The sequence below is a fragment of the Octopus bimaculoides genome, chromosome 3, assembly GCF_046866305.1.
Source record: "Octopus bimaculoides isolate indiv1 chromosome 3, ASM4686630v1, whole genome shotgun sequence".
Taxonomy (NCBI): Eukaryota; Metazoa; Mollusca; class Cephalopoda; order Octopoda; family Octopodidae; genus Octopus; species Octopus bimaculoides.
In genome coordinates, this window is record NC_142930.1 from 148,660,333 (window position 1) to 148,682,832 (window position 22,500).

Below are 22,500 nucleotides of genomic sequence, written 5' to 3' on the forward strand. Positions count from 1 at the left end.
AGAAATTGAATATTACGAATGTTTAATTAAAATATCCACACCTCATGCAGAAAGAACATGCACAGAAGTGCGTAAATACATTTATTATATATGTACATTTCGAAAAGGTGTAAACAAAATGTTTGGACACACTCGTTGAGTTTAGTGTGATGAACTTATATATCTTCAATCTCAAGTAGTTATTTTGATATGGTTGATATCAGTCACCTAACGAGGTTTTTAACTCTTTCATCTAAGGTCAAACTTCTTAGTAATAAGGAAGAGGAGGCCGCTATCAGTGTTTTCCGTCACTTCTAAACAGAGATAACTGGGAAAATACTAATACTGTTAATTTTCTGTCTTCCACGCCACAGTTTGTGCAAGGGTTTATTTGCTTATAGATATTGAAGAAAAAAATTGATATCGTATTTTTGTAGTGTGTTGTTCTGCAGAACAGGGAGGGAATAAAATGTTCTCTAAGCGTAGTATGCCACTGTTGAGAACGCAATCATAAAACAATGGTGACCAGCGATTTCAATAACGTCAACAATAGCGCCAGTAAACCAGGTTGTGCAAAGACCATGAAAGTAATTGCACAAGAGACCACAAAAGACCAACGAACAAAATTCTTGAAATATAAGTGAATAAAAAGCAACATGCCCATGACATTTCTAAATATACATAGTATATGTATTTATAAAAACATTTGAAGTGCGTGATGTAAGTGCGTGATGTAAGGGCATAAACAAGAATCGTAATATTATAGCAGTAAACAAGAATCGTAATATTATAGCAGTAAACAAGAATCGTAATATTATAGCAGTGTACGTATTCAACACAAAAGAAATTGAGTTGTCTCTAAAGAGTAGTGATGCTAGGATAAGGATCACTATCTTCATCAAACAACATCTGATTGAACTCTTTTTTTTACTTGTTTCAGTCATTTCACTGCGGCCATGCTGGAGCACCACCTTTAGTCGAGAAAATCGACCCCATGACTTATTCTTTGTAAGCCTAGTACTTATTCTATCGGTCTCTTTTTGCCGAACTGCTAAGTTACGGAGACGTAAACACACCAGCATCGGTTTTCAAGCGATGGCGGGGGGGACAAACACAGACACACGAACACACATACATATATATACATATATATACGACGGGCTTCTTTCATTTTCCGACTACCAAATTCACTCACAAGGCTTTGGTCGGCTTGAGGCTATAGTAGAAGACACTTGCCCAAGGTGCCACGCAGTAGGACTGAACCTTTTCCAAAATTGTTTGTACTAGTGTCCAGAGTAGAAACTTAATCTAGTGTAAACTCCTTTAAGAATTTATATCGTACGCTCATGTTTTGGTTTGATAAGAATAAAATGTTGTAAGCCTTTCTCTATAAGTGCCAATCCTTTAACAATATTCTTCGCAGTCAATTTACATGTCAGACTCGCCGCGTTTGCCTCTAGATTCTCAGGTTATTTTAACAGTATTTTCTAGAACTTTTGAAAGGTCCACGTCATTTGCAAATATCACAATAACATTCAGAATCACATATACGATTTGTACTGGTGAAACATTTGTACAGTCGCAGATAGAGTCTGGTCGTACAACTTTCCGATTCATGCTCCAAGACCAGCGTCATTGTAAGAATCATGTCAAATCGATCAAAAAGTAATGTTCCAGTTGACGGAGTATCTTCTTGATCACTTGGTTTAATTTTCTCTCTATTGTCATGTATAGTTAATATTGTAGACATTGTATGCTTTGCTTTAATATTTTCACAGTGTGGCTGAATTTCTCTCTTGCATCACACCAATTTAAGACATCAAGATTAATATCCATTCTGATCTGCTTACGTTTTCTTTTCGAACTACTACCTTCAGTTCCACATAAGAGCTTCTTCCAGACACCTTGAATTGTAATTAAGTCTAATAGCAGCGCTGGTTATGAACAATTATCCGAAAAAAAATATTTAGTAAAAGTAATAACATAAATAAAGAACTGGTTTGTGAGAATATCGTTGTTTTATTAATATTGGTGTAAGAATTGAAAGGAAAAAATGATCAGGTGACTGATAGAGGTGGGAGGAAGTACTGTATAAGTACAGCTTGTTGAACGCTTACCCACTTGATAAGCCCTTAAACTTTGCATCTCAGATGAGAGCTCTAAAGCTTTCGCAATCTCTTCCACTTTCCCCCTTGTGTTGACTTGAAACACAAGTAGCGGATTCTTTTATAAATACTATTACTCAAAAGTTGGTGAGTTACTGTTGCTGGTCGCATTGGTTTTTATGTTAGTAATGCTGGTGACAGGGATGGTGGTAATACTGTTCTTGGTGCTGGGGATTATATTGCTCTGGTTCATTGTATTGTAGTTGCTGTTTAGTTTTAAATCAATTGCCATTGACCTAAAATCCAAACATGACATTCAAAATTTTAAATACACAAGAGCACGCTTGCGATCGTTTTTCTTTATTTATGATGTTCATTATCTTCTTAAAAGCATTGTTACTATTGTAGATGGTCATTGAGGTGTTGCTGTGTTGGTAATAGCAATATTTTCATTGTTTTTAATGTTTGATACTGATTGTGCTGGTTCTGGTAAGAAATAGCAGTGGCGGTGAAACTGGTATATAAGCATAACTCAAGCGTAGCAGTATGGTAAGACGTTTGCTTCTCAACTACATGTTTTGTTCTCGATCCCACTGCATGCCACCTTGAGTATGAGACTTCCATTATAGCCTCAAGCTCACCAAAGCTTAGTAAGTGGATTTGGTAGCCGGAAACTGAAAAGAATCCCATCGTGTATATGTGTATTTGTGTCTGTGCTTGTCTCCCCAGCACGGCTTGATAACCTGGGTTGGCGTGTTTATGTCCTCGTAACTTAGGGGTTTGGCAAATGACACAGATAGTGTAAGTACCAGGCTTTAAAAAATAAGTCATCCTGAGGTCGATTTGTTCAGCAAAAACCCTTCAAGGCGGTGTCACCCAGCATGGCCTCAGTCAACTGAGTCATCTAATTGAAACAGGTAAATGAATAAAAGAATATATATTAATACATGTGTGCGTGTATATGCCCGTGTGTATGTACATATGCATGACGTATGTATGTATGTATGTATGTATGTATGTATATGTACGAATCACATATAGAATTTCCAAAATTTTACAGCCTATGTTGGGGTCCAGAATTCGATATAAACAACTCTTCCTTGGGCAATAATAGCCTTTCACTTCCTTCTTAAGTGTTCAGAGAATCAGTTGCTGCTTACTTAAAACTACTACATTGATTTAGTAAATGAGTATACTATAGTTTCATAAGAATAGAAGTAGAATTTGGGCCGTAGCATTGCCGTTTCGAAACAGCAGCAATTTCCGGCGAGGAGATAAGTCGATTACATCGACCTCAGTGTGTAACCGGTACTTATTTTATCGACCCCCAAAAGAGTTAAAGTCAAAGTTGACCTCAGCGTAATTTGAACTCAGAACGTAAAGCAGGGCGAAATGCCGCTGGGCATCTTGCTCGGCGCAGTAATGATTCTGCTTGCTTGCTGCCTTCATTTACGTTATGTTACGTTGACTAGGATGAGAGATGTACTTAATAGAGTACTTTTATCACCATATTTGACGAAATACTGGAACTTAAATTACATATGTGAAGGCGTATGGCTCACTGGCTAGAGCGTCGGTCTCACAATCATGCGCTAGCGAGTTCCAATCCTAGACCGGATTGTGTGTTGTGTTTTTGAGCAAGAGGCTTTATTTCACGTTGCTCCAGTTCACTCAGCTGTAGAAATGAGTTGCGATGTCACTAGTGCCAAGCTGTATTGGCCTTTGCCTTTCCTTTGGATAACATCGGTGGCATGGAGAGGGGTGGCTTGTATGCATGGACGAGTGCTGGTCTTCCATAAACAACCTTGCCTGGACTTGTATCTTGGAGGGGAACATTATAGGTGCAATCCCATGGTCAGTCACGACCGAAGGGGGTCTTTATCAATTACATAGCACGTAACATGCAATCGATAGCAACACATGAATACTGTGACTGAAAATATGAATGGCTTCCAAGTTCTGCTCGGTTGAAGACTTTACTTCATGGCCAGTGTTTCTTTCTCTTGTTTCGCGTTGCTAGATATATCCTCATTTCATATGACATGTGGTTGCGACTCGTGTCTTGAATTTGATAATTAGTTAAATTTTCGGATACCCCACGCTTCCTCCTAATATCTAAAATATGTTCTATTTCTTAATATTTTTCGATTATTTAATCAAATTTATTTTACATTATCTCAGAATATTTTCGACACACGAGGGGATGCTAAAATGTTCCAGGCTTTGGGTAAAAGAAAATACAAGATCAATTAATTATGATTTCATTCAAGATATTCCCCTCTCAAGTTCATACAGTTATGATAGTGGTCCTTCGGTTTTTCTAAGTCCTATAAAAGAACTCGGAAGGCTGAACCTCCAACCAGGCTTTCCGTGATACCCTTAAAGCCCGGTACTTTTCAGCACCCTCTCGCACATACATACATAATTACCTATATATATATATATATATATATATATATATATATACACATATATATATATATATACACGCATACGAGTGGCCAGAGAAAAGTTTCTCGCTATGCGTAAAAGAAAATACAGAAGGATCAGTTAATTATGATTTTATTCAACAAATTCCCCTCTACGATTCACACATTTATTGCAGTGGTCCTTCGGTTTTTCTAAGCTCTGTAAAAGACCTCGGATGGCTAGACCTCCAGCCTGGCCTTTCGCGATCCTCTTAACGTCAGGAAATTTTCAGCACCCTTCAAAATTCAGCAAACTAGTGATATAGGACTTTATATACAAGTGTCTTCTGCAAGAGTTAGTCCTCTTTTGTATATTACTGAGTATTGCCAGATACTTAAATGTATGTGAATATATTTCCGTGTGCGTTTATTTGGGTGTTTGCTGCGGTGAGCATTTATGTTTATATGTATGTGCATGTGAGCGTGTTTGTGTGTGACAGAGAGAGAGAGAGAGAGAGAGAGGGGGAGAGAGAGAAAGAGAGAGAGAGAGAGACAGACAGACAGACAAAGCATGTCTGTAAGTATATCTGTGGGTGTCTCTACATTTACTTTGTCTTCAATGTTGGCCCATAAAAAAAAGTTGTGAGGATTGAGAGACAGACTCACAGACGTAGCTGAACGCTTACCGCACCGATCACAACTACAGACGTAAGAGTATATATATCCGAACACAGAATACTGTTGGCCAATATCATGGTGTTGATGGTGGAGAGAAAGGCGTTGGTCGTTATGGTGACGTTGCCCGAGATGGCTCTGATGACGTTGATACTGTCAATGGAGACAACAGAGAAAGCGAGAGAGAGAGATGATAAAAGAGAGACGGTGAAAGAGAGAGAGAGAGAGGGAGAGAGAGATGGTAAAAGAGAGATGGAAAGAGAGAGGAAGAGATAGAGACATAGAGAAGTAGATGAAACAAGTCGCAGTGAACCAATACAACCACGCATCTTAAAATTCTTTTGAATTTGCTTTCTCTTACTCTTTCTCCATTCAAAGCAAACGTCAGCGCGGCCGCCTCCCCTGCTACCACTATGATAATAATCCAGTTTCTCTCTTACTATGTGAGTTACATCCCTTTGCTTTACACTTATATCTAAGTAAGTACGAACACGGGTATTATTGTATAGATACACGAATATGTGTAAATGACTACGTATATATATATATATATATATATATATATATATATATATATATATATATAATACACATAATATATATGAGTATATGCGTATATACTACATGTATGTACATACCTACATCTACATGTATATATAGATGCATATCTGGGTACAAGACGTTGCAAAAAAAAACGATGACAAAACGATAAACGGAGTACAAAAACACACAGGCCACATTTCCTTCATTAGCTGCCACCATTCTAAAACTAAGTGTTTCGAAGAGTTAGGGCAGGACGCATTGTTAGAATGGCTCTTCCCTCGGACCACATATATATATATGAAACGGATGTCTTATAAAATTATTCCACGCATGCAATAACAGCCATACCAACAATCCAACATACCTCCTTCATCAGCTGCCCCATGGATATCACTATGGTTTCGACACCTGGGTATTACCATTCAATCCGGCGGTGTCAACAGCACTAAAATAAGTGTTGTTTGGGAACAAACATACCTCAAATATTACCACATTCATTCAATCTTGATTCTACGAAGGATTAAACACTAACGTTATTAATTAAACTACAACAAAGAAACACATTTACCCTATGTACAACAACAGTATCGGTAAATAAATTCAGTGAGTAAACCTATAACTAACTCCTGAATTATCTAACTAAATAGCAACCCAGTCCTTGAAGTCCATGCAGATAATATTCCCACCAGTCTTACATAATTATTAATATAAAAGTGAAAGCTTTTATATTCTATTCTTTCTAAAACAAAAAACAAACTCAATTGAACTTAACTAATAACATAACTAATGCTGAGTGAATTACACTATTTGAAATATATATATATATGCGAGTGTGTGTGTGTGTGTGTGTATACGAGGTTATGCTCCCAAACAACTTTAAATTCAGATAGCCTATAGGATGCTGCGTACTCCAAACTGTAATCATAAATATAGCAAACTTTTACCCTTCCGTCTAATAATAGTTACTATGTAACATTCCCTTTAGTCATCGATCTGCAAATGCAATTTTTCCGCCTTAATAAAAATGATAAATTCAGAAGATTAATGAATTCGAGAGATATTCTATCTGAAAATTTGATAAAAGTCTTACGAAAATTTTTATAAAGTTATCAGGAACATGCAAGGTTGAGTATTTGATTCCTTTGAACAATCATGAAAGCCACGGTTTAAAAAAAAACATACTAACTGAAGACACACTCCCATCTGAAGCTTTTCGTGGTAAATAACGAAAAAAGAAAAAGAACATTGCAAAACTGCGTACACATAATGCGCGAAATTCGTCGTCAAACTCACCATAAAGCTTTCGACGGTTTAGTTGTCTGTAAAGAGTTCGAATCGCGTGAGAAGTTTGATTGTTTAAATGCAGATGAAAACGTTCAGAATAGTGTTTTGAATTGTGACACAGCGTGGTTGCATGACTACGAAATTAAAATGAATAAAGCAGTTGATGCAATGATTTGCAAGAATATGGAAATGATACTAGTCGTTAGTTTTCAATTAAAGGGCGTCATTCCTGATAAGTTTCTTCCATGAGCGGAAACCTTCAGTAAAGAGATTTACTTTTGAGGTTAGAGGCGATTTAAAGAGGCCGTGGAAAGGCGCAGCAGGAGATGAAAACAATCAAAATCTGAAGAGTACAACACAACAGTGCACATGGTTATGCGTCTGCGTCACTCATTGTACAGGGCGGTCCGAAAGTCTTCTCACCATCTGTAAATATTGTTGTAATTTTCTATTATCAAGGAGAGGATTTCACAAGAGCGATACCAGAATACCCAGCAGTTGAAGGACGCTGTTTCGGCAGCCACTGCATCAATCACCGAAGCACAGCTTCGTAAAATATCACACGGTATATGGCACCACATCATTTTGTGCCAAGAAAAAGATGGGGTTCGTCAAACCTTCTCGGTGTGTGATAATGTCAGTATCAATAAGAGTGAATATACTTAAACCAGTAGTATTGTTCTCATTACTTTTTGGCAGGGGGTGACAAGACGTTCGGACCACGCTATACGAAACTTTTTGAGAGAGCATAAGACAGCATTTATGTATCAAGTTTCGTACACTCCATATTTAACGCGTCAACGCTTGTCCTTATGCACAAAGCTGAAATCAACCACAAAAGTTTACCGATTTCAAATGATCGATAACATTGAAACGAAAAATAAAAATCACAGAAAGAAAGAACAATGACAACAGTGAAAGAGCTATTTCGAAGGATACAAGACCGATTAAATTGCAGGTAAAGCAATAACTCCCACGTACACAAGCACGGATATTTGTGCGCATATATTGAGTGTTGTTACAGAAAATCAAACTAGAACACAAACGCCTAAATACGCACAGGCACATACGCAACGCTTGCTACACTCTGTGGCAAAAGACCTGCACATGTCCAGTGTTATCGCCATTTTTATTGATGACGCTGTGTTAATGAAAGTTTTGACAGATATTTTGGGTATGGTATTAATTGGTATTTTTTTTATTCTTTTACTTGTTTCAGTCATTTGAATGCGGCCACGTTGGAGCACTGACTGGAAGTTTCTTCTTTTAGTCAAACAAATCGACCCAGGACATTTTTTACAGTCTAGTGCTTATTCTATCTGTCTCTTTTCCCGAACCATTAAGTTACAGGGACGTAAAAAACACCAACATCGGTTGTCAAGCAGTGATGGGAGGACAAATACAGACACAAACACACACACATACACACACACACACACAAACACACACATACACACACCCACACACACACACACACACATATATATGACGGACTTATTTCAGTTTCCGTCGATCAAATCTACTTACAAAGGATTGGTCGGCTCGGGCGATCATAGAAGATACTTGCTCAAGCTGTCAACAGTGGGACTGAATCCGGAACAATTTGGTAGGAAGTAAGCTTCTTACTACACAGCCACGCCTGAGTCTAAGCTATCGCCTGCGGGGCCTGCGGTAGGGTTATGTTAAAAATTCGTGGAGTTCAATATATGTTTGCTTAGAAGTATCTATCATAATTTACCAGTAATTCGATTTTAATCAATGATTCATATTATTGTAGTTCTATATGCCATTATCTAGCAGATAATACATTACCAGACGAATAATGATCAATATGTTTATAGAATAAGATGGTTGGAGGACAGCATGAGTAATATTTCGATATGCTTGTAATTAAATCACAATACTGTAATTGTATAATCATAGATTCAAGGCGAATTACTTTAAAGTATTATAAGAAAACATTCATAGCAATTTTAATTTTCTTTTCATCATTACGATTACTTAACAACTTCAGGTGACGTGATTTCGCTCTTATGGGAATTGTAAAGTATGACCACTATTTTCGAGATACGGTCTATAATTTCATTTCTACATAAAATTCGGATAAGGTTTGAGAATTAAAAACAACACTTTCTTCGACGACAGAAGACAGCTACTCGGCACTCTGGCTAAAATCGTAGTAGTTAACGGTTAGGGAAGCTATAATCACGATATATATATACATACAGATATGTGTGTGAGAGTGCATATGCAATCGTCTGTATGTCTAACTAGAAACACTTACGGGGTGTATGGAAGAATGTTTCACTGCCAAAACCTCCATATATTGTCATGGGCTATAATCAGTATCTTTTAATTTATCTACTTATCTATCTATCTGTTTGTCTGTCAATCTCTCTCTCTCTCTCTCTCTCTCTCTCTCTCTCTCTATATATATATATATATATATATATATATATATATATATATATATATATATATGTATATATATATATATATATATATATATATATATATATCACTACTGTCTATGAACACAAACACAATCATAAACAGTAAGACTAATACACCTCCGCCATTATCAAGCTTGTAGTTCTTAATGAATAAAAAATATCAGCAACAATAATATGAACAGGATAAATAGCTATAACGCAAATGATGAAACAATCACACGAGAAAACGTGATGTTCTCCATGTCTTAAATGTTTAATGATATATCTTTTCTTAGACCAATGAGGATTGACTTGAGACTAACAGCAGCAATAACACACAAGAGCAATATTACCACTATCACCTTCATCATTATTACTAGCACGAAAACCAATACAGCCACTACTAATAAACCACCGACTGACAAAAACAATAATGGTATCAGTATGATAGCAACGTCTGTATCTACATATGTTATATGTCAACACTGTAGAGTAGGATAGGGAGTGTGTGCAGTTTTGTGGCTCTAGTCAGAGGTACAAAAATTAGAGTGCTCACAGACGTAGTAAATCTTCAACTAATTCTAATTATGCAGTACTTCCTATAATTTCATGCTCTCGCTTTCATTCCTACAACCACAGCAGTAAGAATAATTTTTACCTCTCACAAACGGTTCTCTCCTTGTTTCATGCCCGGAACGCGATATACCGTATTACGAAATTAATTTTGTCGTTGATTTTCGTATGTATTTTCTGTCAGTGAATGAGGAAAAAGTGTGAATTGGTTCTGTTCATTATGCAGCATAAATAAATGATGACTGTTCTGGGGATTGGGTGTAAATAACAAAAATAATAATTACTCAATAAGCTGAAAGTTTGTTTAATTCCCTTACAGATAATGTGTTGACTATAACGCATCCAAATGAATGTCAAGTTAAAAGAATTCACCGCTAGAGATAAATATTGTTAAAGAAAGTAAGGAACATTTAAAGAAGAGTATTAGGAATCTGACTGTCAATTATGATTTTGAAGAGAAAATATTACTTCTGGAAAGCATTAGCGTTTAACGTTGAAATCTTAGAATCTCGATGACATTAGAGCTAACTTTAATATTATCACTTGCGCGCGCGTGCATAAGTGCGTTCGTGGATGCCTCTGTGTGTGTGTGTGTGTGTGTGTGTGTGTGTGTGTGTCTTGTTGGTAAATTTAAAATAAACATTATTATGAATAGTTTTAGTTATTCTTTACTTATATCTTTTAACGTATTATTTATATAACTACCTATGTTATATATGTGTTATTTTACGCACCTCTCTTGGTTACGATGTGTTGAACGAAATAAAATAGATAAATTGAAGATGACAAAAGTAGGGAAAAAATTCTAAGAAAGTACAGATTTGAAAGAAAAATTAAACTTTCGTTTTCCTCTCAGCGCGCCATAGCAATTTCTCTCACTCATTTATATCTTAAACTTAGCAGTAAGAGAAAGTATAATACTTAATACAAATTCCAACTCCTTGTTTAAACAATGCTGATGGAAGCATTGACCTACTCTCTATATACGTCTATCTGTATTTTTATAAATGTTAGGTAACGCGAACAGCAAAATAAAAATCAAAACATGAGTATATATACGTTTTTCAGCGATAATCGGAAGAAGTTAAAGAGAGACTCAAAGCTCGAGATTTTTTGCATTGACAAATATATTTATATATAAAGGGATAGGTATGGAAACTTAAAGAAATATGATATTATGTCAAAAATGTCTTATTAGAAATATTGAAAATAGTTAATTCTTGGTGATTTTGCCTTTGTTGATGTAATGCAGTTGTAAGCTCTAATTGGTTGGATGGAAATGGTCTTCGATGAATATGTTGCAACGCATAGATTTATAGCTGGTGTCATAGTTACCAATAATGAAAAGTGCTCCGTTGTGCTGTAGATTCTTAAACTGTAGATTATTAAATAACGTTGTAATAGTTGTTCAAAGGGGTTGGCGTTATAACCTGGAGATGAAATTACGTTATTAAAAATAGATTGACAGAATAAAGAAGTCCAGTCAATCATTGGATGGCATAAAGACCAGCGAGCGTTGGAAAAAAGATACAAAACTGAAATGAATTTGCAAGACGTACGAAAGGTTTCATGACAGAGATTCGTCAAGGAGCATGACTATTAAAATGCCACGATAGAACAGAGCTGATTTGCATCCCTTAGTTACTACAAAATTTCAATAGAGAAACTAAAATTCAGTAGATGTTCAGAACATTTCTAAGATTTTCCTTTGATCGGGAGGAAAAGCTGTAAAAGTCTTGGAGAATTATATATAGTAAAGTCTAAGGCGTTATTATACTTTTTACAGTATTGTACAGAAAATGTATGCAATTATACAAATTCTGTACATATAACATTGACATACATATTTACATAACACCATACATCATCCCATTACATACTCACTCGATCTACAAATGTAGTTGAGCTTACGAACATGTCACAGAGCACATATGCATGGTTAACGAGTGTGGGTGGATGTATTTGAGTGTGTCTATATGTACGTGTATTAGAAATATACGTGAATATTATTCACGTATTATTTATTACATGGAAGCGTTGTACAAAATACCTTTTGCATTTTGGATTATAATACTTCTTTGCATTGCTCTTTATCCAACTATGTTATAGCATGCTTTCAATCATGGATACTAAACCGCATTCCAACTTATTATATTGTTATTCATTCGTTTCATTCATTCATTCATTCACTATGCCTTCTTCATCATCATTCATTCTATAATTATATGTGACTCAGCATTTCGAAATATTTCAAAATGTTGTATTGAAAATAAACAGTAATTCGACAGCCAGAAGAATAATAAACCCCCACCATTATGCCATGTTCGCACACACACATTCACTAACAGTCACACACACACACACACACACACACACACATACACACACACACACACACACACACACACACACACATACATACATATATATATATATATATATATATATATATATATATATATATATATACACATATATACGTTCACATATACTTCCAAATATGCAGAGTGATACAAGCATAAACGCAAACAAACACACATATGTATATATACTCGCATATATATATATATATATATATATATATATATATATATATCTATATATATATATATATATATATATATATATATATATATATACATCAGTATTCACATAGACACGCATATTATATATATCTACAGTGACAAGTAGTAGTAGTAGTAGTAGTAGTAGTAGTAGTAGTAGTAGATGAATCTGCTGCATTAGGAAGCCTACTACCACCTTCAGCGGTGGTATTAGTATTCGAGTTTATTATAGTAAAAGGAATATGATTTTCTACCATTTTGTTCTTCGTATTTTTACATATTTAGCAAAAAAAATATCTTAAAAGCAGAATTCCCTTAAGATAACTAGACGAATTTGAGCATCCTTCCGCTTGACTACATCTGATATTTCTAAACCAATCAGATCGATCTATCTCTGATCTGCTTTCTTGGAACGAACAAAGGGAGAGTGTGACAGATGTGTAAATACACATATGTGTACAGTGAGAGAAGGAGAGAGAGAGAGAGAGAGAGAGGGTGAATGAGTGTTGGGAAGAGAAAAAGAAAAGCGACATTTATAATTTTTACAGTTATATATAATTGTATATGTAGTTAATAAAAACGAATTATATATATATATATATATATATATATATATATATATATATAAACAAATAATAAATGAGTATATGCATATATACGTACAGGTATGCACATACCTGTACGTATATATGCATATACTCATTTATTATTTGTTTTTACATGACCGAACGCCAGCGTCATCACTGTTGTAAGTATATATATATATATATATATATATATATATATATATATATATATATATATATATATATATACACACACACACATAACCATATGCATGAAAGTGTATGTGTGTGTATATGTATGGACACACGAGGAAACCTCAAAACCGTATTACGTCGTGAATTACTTCCAATCTCTTAATGTTCTGCACATGTTACGATTAGCTTTATAATAATAATGGTTTCTTTTTATTTGCCACGAGGGCTATGAACGAACACCGGTTACGAAAACAGAGGAGAAGGGGTTATATATACTTAAAGGAAAATTGTACTCGTTGAAAAGAATAAATATAGATATTTAAAAAAAAAATACATAAAAATGTATAATATACATGTATCAAAATGTGAATGCTCAATTAAGAGAAAATAGAACACTTTACATATCACTAAATATCCTTTAACGGTAAGATAAATCCATTCTAGTAAGAAATGCACAAATGAAAAAAACACGGCAGGTGGCAAGGAGTATGCTTCTCCAGTCCCTCTGCGAGGAACCTTGGTCAAGTATCATCTACTATAGCCTGGAACTGACTAATCTTGTAGACAGAAATTGAAAGAAGCCCGTCGCATATATATATATATATATATATATATATATATATATATATATATATATATATATATATATATATATATATATATATATATATATATATGTATATATATACATATATATGTATATATATACATATATATATATATGTATATATATACATATATATATGTATGTATATATATATATATATATATATATGTATATATATACATATATATATATGTATGTATATATATATGTATATATGTATATATATATATATATATATATATATATATATATATATATATATATATATATGCGTGTCTTTGTGTCTGCGTGTTTCACCCACCACCGCCCGACATCCAGTGCTGGTGCGTTTATGTTCCCGTAACTTGGCGGTTCCGGAAAAGATACTGATAGAATGAGTAACAGGATTTAAATGCTAAGTTCTAGCGTCGATTTATTCGACTAAAACACTTCAACGTGGTGCCCCAACATGGCTGTAATAAAAAAAATGACTGTGACAAGTAAAAGATAAAGGATTGAAAGATAAATTGAGAATTGAGAAACATGTACCATCTGTAGGCATTGACACAGTGGTCAGTTAAACAGAAATTACAGGGTAAAAGGGCCTATAACAAATGTAAATGTTCTGTAGTTGCGTAAGGCAGATCTATTCCCAATCCGTTTTCCGATGTATCGTGACTGTCGAGGAGCTAAGAGTTTTGTGCGTCTACAACTAGACTCCCGACGACATGGATGAACCTCATGCTGAGAACCGCTGACAAACGCTGTAATTAAATATTTTGCGAACATATATGAAATATATAGTTAAATTCAAGTCTACCCGCCTTGTTTAGGTCCTGCTAGGTTGTATAGACAAATTGAAATATTCCCGGTTAGCTACTACTCGCAGTTAACTTTGTCCGAGATAGATGCGATCCAGCTTGGCAAGTAGCAATACAATTCATAGAAACGATCATTCAGTCATGGCAGATTTTCTCCTACATATATTTTCATAGACAACATTATTTATTTAAGTTGTTGCAGTCTGATTTCTCGCGTGTTTTTTGTGTTTTATGTCGTAAGTTGGAGCAGACTTTCCACGTAGGCATCGAGCCCCCATCGTCTTGAAGTCATGGTCGGTGCGATCATTTGTACAAAGTCATACAAAAAACTCAAACACACCTGCACACGCACGCACGCACGAACGTACGCACACACCCCTCCCCCCACACACGCACACCTTTGTTGTTTCCAATCGAAGATCCCGCGCCCCGCTGTGATGTAGCAAAAGCTGAAAGGCATCTTTGCTAACATATGGCAATTCTCATACACTGGCCCACTGAATAGCTTTCGTACACTTCTTTCTAAAATGCTTTGACCACCACTTGGACAGCAATCTATTAATGTTTCCTATTTAATGTTTTTTACTGACCGTCTCATCGAATCCACGCCCCCTCTCTTCGCAGGATTATCGTTCTCTAATAATTCTTCCTCAGCGCCTTAACAAAAGCAATAACGTAGACACAGTTATAAAAAAAACGAAACTCAGCTCGGTACGAAATAATGACTGCATAATAAAATATTCTATACCTGTACACACACTCACATACCAATATATATATATATATATATATATATATATATATATATATATATATATATATATATATATATATGCCCATCTTTTCGAAACGCCGGTGTTAAAACGGGGGTAGCTGATGAAGTAGAATGTTCTCTATGTGGCTTGTGTGTTTTCTCGTCTACGTTTTGTTTGCAATGTCCTGTACCCAGATATACAGGTGGATGTCGGTACACACATACCTGTACGTATATATGCATATACTCATTTACTATTTCTTTATATATATATATATATATATATATATATATATATACAAGGAAAATAAGACAAGGTAGAAAATGCTAAAATAATCTTATGAAGAACGTTTTAGTACTGGTTTCAGTCTTTACATTTTCAACTTAGAGTAAAATATGAAAAACAATTAAATTGTGGGAAAATTAAATGAAATGTCTTTTAAAAATATTTCCATAGTTTTCAAATGCAAAGAGACATTTTCCTTTTTTTGTTTTTTTCAGTCTATATTTGTCTCTCTTTTTTACTCTTTTGGGTTCTAGGTAGTTGGCAGCAGCTAGTTTGGTATGAATTCTTGTATTTGATTGTTTAAGCAGCAGTAATAGAGAAAGGATGTGGCGAAGAAGAAGAAGAAGAAGAAGAAGAAGAAGAAGAAGAAGAAGAAGGAGGAGGAGGAGGAGGAGGAGGAGGAGGAGGAGAAGAAGTAGAAGAAGAAGGAGGAGGAGAAGAAGAGGAAGGAGAAGAAGGAGGAGGAGGAGGAGGAGGAGGAGGAGGGGAGAAGAAGTAGAAGAAGAAGGAGGAGGAGAAGAAGAGGAAGAAGAAGAAGAAGAAGAAGAAGAAGAAGAAGAAGAAGAAGAAGAAGAAGAAGAAGAAGAAGAAGAAGAAGAAGAAAAATGTGGTAGTGGTATAGATAGTAGCACGTGGAATCCTCTTAAATGGTCAACTGACATAAAAGTGACCCGATGTGTTTGGAATAGTAGCGATTGGAATTGTTCTGAATAATTTAATGTGAAATGACTGTTTTGAATATATCGTTTTTATTATTTGCGTGTGTGTTATTCAAAGGCCCTGGTGATAGTGTCACTTGTAGTGGATGCATTTAAAAGGGGTTTATATTTTGTGATAAAGAACGACTCTTTATTAATGCGCTGACTAGTTTGTATCGTTCCTGAATTGATTGAGGGGAAAAATTGTGAAGCTGGATTGTTTGTTATTGGCGCAAATATCGATGTGTTCGCTGAATGCTATTTTTCTGTTCTTCGGAATTTTGATCTGGGATCTGTGCCGAGCCATCCTTTGTCGTAGATGATTCTACTGATAATTACACCAAAGAAACACGAGTTTGTGAAATGCTCATCTACAGACGCTTTAATTCAGGAGCAGGTAATTCAGTTGAGAGAAAAAACTGGATCCTTCCACTATCATGAAGTGTTATGGAAAGAATCAAATAAACAAATCACAACTGAGACACGTAATTTGTCTTGATACAAACACACACACGCGCATGCTCATACATACACACATACACAGAAAGAGGCAAAGAGAATAGATACGAATAGTTAATATACATTTATATATATATATATATATATATATATATATATATATATTATATGTGTGTGCATGTATGTGTGTGTGTGTATGCACCTCTGTACATGTCCGTGTCCTTATATCGATTGTATACGTCAATGGATAGAGAAATGCATGCTTGCACTACAGAAAAGGAACATACTTTATCTCCTGGAGCTGAGATAAAGTCAGAAATGAAACATCTACTCGTCTTGGTCCCCATAAATATATTCGCTGTTAATGGAGAATTCCACCATTAACGGATGCTCATTCTTTTTCTTTGCATTTGACGGAAACTTTTTTATACCAATAGCAGCTCAAATTATACATGTACATGCCTGTATGTGTGAATCTGCCTGCTTTTCCATATTAGTAAATATATTCCAATCACATTGTCACCCTTTAGAAATAAGCACTCAATGCACGAAAAGATTTCCATGAGATTTAACCTGACATACGAAATACCTGATTTATCATTGCTCGTATATTTACACATCTCTCTTTTCTAATGTTCTGTTCTCGTTTCTTATCCTCCACATTCGAGTCATCTTGGCCGCCATTGTGGTACACGACCGGTTGTATTGTTCAGCCAGGAATAGCTTGCACTAGTCCTGTGTACAATTGGTATGCGAGATGAAGTAGTCTTTGTGTATCCTGAATAGATTGTACAGGTCTCATCTATTGATATGAGTGAGTTCTTTCCTGTTGAAAATGACATTTACAATACAAGAATGTGCATGTATTGTGTGTGCGTGTGAGTGTGTGTACATATCTATATAAACAGTTATGTATAGTTATATATAAAAAGTACATACACGCAAGTAGTCCAGCACACACACTTACAGACGCGCACGCGCGTTCACACACACACACGAGATGTTTTCTTCCCGACATCATGGTTCCGGGGTTCAGTCCAACTGCATTTCATCTTTGGCAAGTGTTCCTACTAATAGCCTAGGGCCAACCAAAGCTTTGTGAGTGGACTTGGTAAGCAGAAACTGAAATAAATCCGTCCTTTTTCCTGTGTCCTTATGTTTTCAAAGTGGAGATAAGCATCTACACCCAGCAAAGCCAGCATCCAGAGACTAGTTTCTGAGTCATTGCTCATAATAAGTCTGGAGTAGCATGGCTCGCTAGCTGTTGATGCATATCTGCCTTTGAAAAGATATATATTTCAAATGAAATGCATTCACTGATTTTTGAAAATAGAAATAATACATTTCTAAAACTCAACAGGAAACGGTGCTTCCTAGGGCTAAATAACCGTAACCTTCTTCCCTTTTATGACACTGTCACATTAAGTTGACAGCATACTATCAATTTCTCGTGCTGCTACTCCATAAATCTCTCTGAGGGGTTTAGAAATATATTATTTCTATTTTCAAAAAAAAACAAACTGAAAGAAAGCCGTTGTATGTATATACTTACTCCCTTGTCTGTTGTTCCATATATAGATTGTGTCATATGCTATTCCGTATACTAGCCGTCATGTACGAGGGATTACTTTTTAAATTCTGAAAGAATTTGGCTATGTGTCAACAGTACTAGGTTGTTCTTCAGATTTAAGATTAGGGTAAGACTATATGGATTTTATCTGTGAAGCCGAGACCGCAGTGTTTTTTTAAATACTCAAGTATTGTCTAACAGTTAGAAGACACTGTCAATTTTTACCAATGTTTATCGGCAGTACTGTTTTGTTTTCTTTGTGATCACGCAACGACCTATGCTGGTTTCAAGCGCCACTTCATAAAGTGTTCCGCAAATCTTGTCCAGCGTGATGATAAGAAGCCTTAGAGATAATTGCTGCTTCCCAGACAGTATGATCGGCCTGGTAAATATTCATTTTTCTAATATATGTTTCGATAATTGCATGCCGGCGTTTTACGCTCAACGATCCATTGCGAGACTTTTACATTTTCGCATTTGAGGGGTTCGTACAAGTTTTCATGCAACACTAACTCACATCAACACTGTTTTAGTGCACGGTACGGTGTGTTAAGTTTATGGCTGTTCAGAAAATGTTCTCCTGTTAGGAAGTGGAAGTTTTTTCCGATTTTTTTTTTTTTATATCAATGCTGTTTGGTCCGATGTTCTGCTATCAAATTATTAATAATTATTTTCGGTCTACCACCTTAAATAATACAACTTTCACTTAATTATATACTCTTCATGTTGAAAGCTTCTATAGGAAAGATTCCACTGAGCTTTTATGAGGCATACATTACCATACCCTTCACTTAATAATACAATACATTTACAAATACATGCATCGGACTTCTGGTGTTGTATGTTTAACAAGATTATATCTAATATAACTATTGTTATCTCCTGTTCTATGTAATATAAATGAATCTGTTGTTCCTTTTAATTTTCTTAGATTTTTTATTTAGTTTATTCGGTATTTATAATCTTTAGAAAGCAGCTTAGTATTTTCTCGCTTATATGTTATCTATGCTGTATTTATTTTGTCTCATAGACTTTGATGTATTATACCACGTTTGCTATTAATTAAAGAAAGCAATGTAGATTACTTTTACCAATCATCTCAGTGTTTTGATAATCTGACGCTTTTGACCAAACTCGTTGTAAGATTTCTTCAGACACTTGAGTCGTGATATTTGCGATAATGGTTTGTGTTTTTGAGAGAATAATGGGGTTTCCTATCACAAGGCACTGCAACTAACATTAATACACTCACGCACGAACACGCACGCACGCACACACACACACACACACACACACACACACATACACATATTGTAGCAGGTTAAGTAGGATTCCATGATGGAGAATGTTTCAAATATATGTTGACAATACAGAAAACTTTAACATCAGTTGTCACAATATAATATACCTTTATGACAGAAAGCATATTTCCTAGGTAGAATCTTATTGCCTTAACTGAACAGTTTTCAATTCAGACAATGATAACTCACATTAGCTGTTCTATTATTTCTTACATACTTACACTTTTGCAAGAGGCTATACATATTTAATTTTCATTTCAGAACATAGATAAACAATACAGAGATAAAAAAAATACTGCACTTCAGAATTGTATATACCAAACCTCGGCCTATATGAAATGAATTTCAATACACAGAATATAATAGCCAGTAGGACTTGAAGATTGGTATTGCCTTTCGTTGATATGATTACTCAAAATAGTACCAATATAAACCTCTTCAGACAAATGTTATTAAAGACTTATGGTTCCTGCAAGCCCTTTAATAGATGATTATCGTTTTCATTTAATTTCAATGAAGAAAAGTAAGAGCCTCTATAATGTTAACCAAGCTGTCAGAATTAGCAGATAAATCTTTCAAAGTCACACTCTAGGGCCTTACTTTCGATATCGTACGTCTCGATGTACGATATATAAGAGAGGTGTAAAAGAGAAATGGCACAACTGAAATAGTTTTGGTATATGTATGTTCAATTAGCCCTTGACTTGTTGCAAAATAGCAATAACTTTTCTCGTGCATTTTAATAGTAATATAAATAATCATTTGTAAATTGCGCGTATAATCAAAAATATTTCATAGTCTTTAAATATACAGCGAAAGCGACCGAATTATCAACGAAACATACAACACGATAAGAAAATTAGCAGTAAAAGGAATATAATTTACATGAATATCAACAGTCATATTATCATTGATGTCACAGACTAAAATCGTTTACCATAACTGCAACAACCACAAATGCATTAGTAGAAAGACACATGTCGGCATTTAGAGAAACACCATATTTTTGCAATCCCAAACAAGGGATGCACTCTTTCTGTACGAACAACTTTTACGAACCGTATATCTTTCAGATCTAACTCTAGCCTGAAGCGGGATGGTCAGAGCTGGAATGCATTTGATCATAAATTTCCAGGATCTAAACATTAAACACAACCACTACACGACCGTCTGATGCAGCGTCAATGATTTAATCTCCAACAATAATAAGAATATCAACATAAACAAGTCAACGATATAAGACTCTACAGGACCAGTTGACCTGCGAGATACGGTCGCTAAAATATACTTCATGCCATACATGCTACTCTACCAAAAAAAAAAAAATGCAGGAAAAAGAAAATCAAACCGCTGAGTTTGCAAAACACATTCTATCATACGTTTGCAAAACACATTCTATCATACGTTTGCACAATTAAGCTTTTACAATGTGCTGCAGCGGCAGCGGCAGCAAAAGTAGTAGTAATAACAACAGCAACAATAACAAAAATCAACACAATTGCACTATCAACATCAACATTATAAACTTCAAAAATCAAAAGAAAGAAACAGGCACCTGATTTATTAGCTCATAACATGTATTAGTTCGTAACACCGAGCAGTAAGCCTGACTTAACGCTATTTTTGTTAAAGAAAATTCTTACGAGAACATTGCACAAACTTCAAATGAAACCTCAACAACGTTTCTTTATTTTTATGTTATTTAGTTTATACTATGATTTTTAATTCTATAACAAAACATTATGGGTAGGGGTAGACAATGTTAGACGAGCTGCATTAATCAGTAATTTATGGGTGGATATATATGAAAGGTTAAGATAAATAATCTATGAAAATCGTCGTGAGAGAAGGAATGTTGTTAACATATGGCACAGTAAGTGATTATTATCATATCATTTGAACCACCGCTATGGCGAGTTGCTTTTATCGAAAATTTTCGAACCTTGTTTGTTTAATGTGGATCACTCGGAATATTTATACTCTCGTGTATGCGCATACAAACACACACACACACACACAAACTTACTTAGTGGACATATATATATATATATACTATATATGCATATACGTATGTATTTATGTACATTTACCTATATATCCATATATATATATATATATATATATATATATATATATGTATACACATACAGACAGACAAATATATATATATATATATATATGTATATACTATATATGCATATACGTATGTATTTATATATATTTACCTATATATGCATATATATATGTATGGATATATACATTTCCTTATATGTGCATATATATATATATATATATGTATATAGGAAAAAAAGGGGGAAAAATATAGAACAAAACCATAGTAAATTAATCAAATTCTACCACCTCCTAGATTTCGATTATCTCCCCTATACCGGAAGAAATCCCTAATTACCTCCCCCTATCTAGAACTCTTCTTTCTCAGACTGGAACGAACACGACACAATGAAGTAGAGAAATTTGAAAAGACAACACGAAACCGGTTATTTCTCAAAATACAATGTTTATATACCAAAAAGATTTTATAACATTTTTATAACATTTTTCTTACATAATTTAAATATATACTTTAACCATGTAACACACGCCTTCTGTAGTTTTTTCACTCTTATTATCTTTTATATATATATATACATACTGACAGAAATACATACTTGCAATTACACAATGCAATGTAATGCATTTT

General features: G+C 34.8%; 1 protein-coding gene across 7 annotated transcripts in view; it reads right to left on the bottom strand.

Annotated features, from left to right (window-relative positions):
- LOC106884261 (uncharacterized) overlaps positions 1-22,500 on the bottom strand; it is a 541,049-nt gene that overhangs the window by 53,393 nt on the left and 465,156 nt on the right. The window lies entirely within an intron of this gene.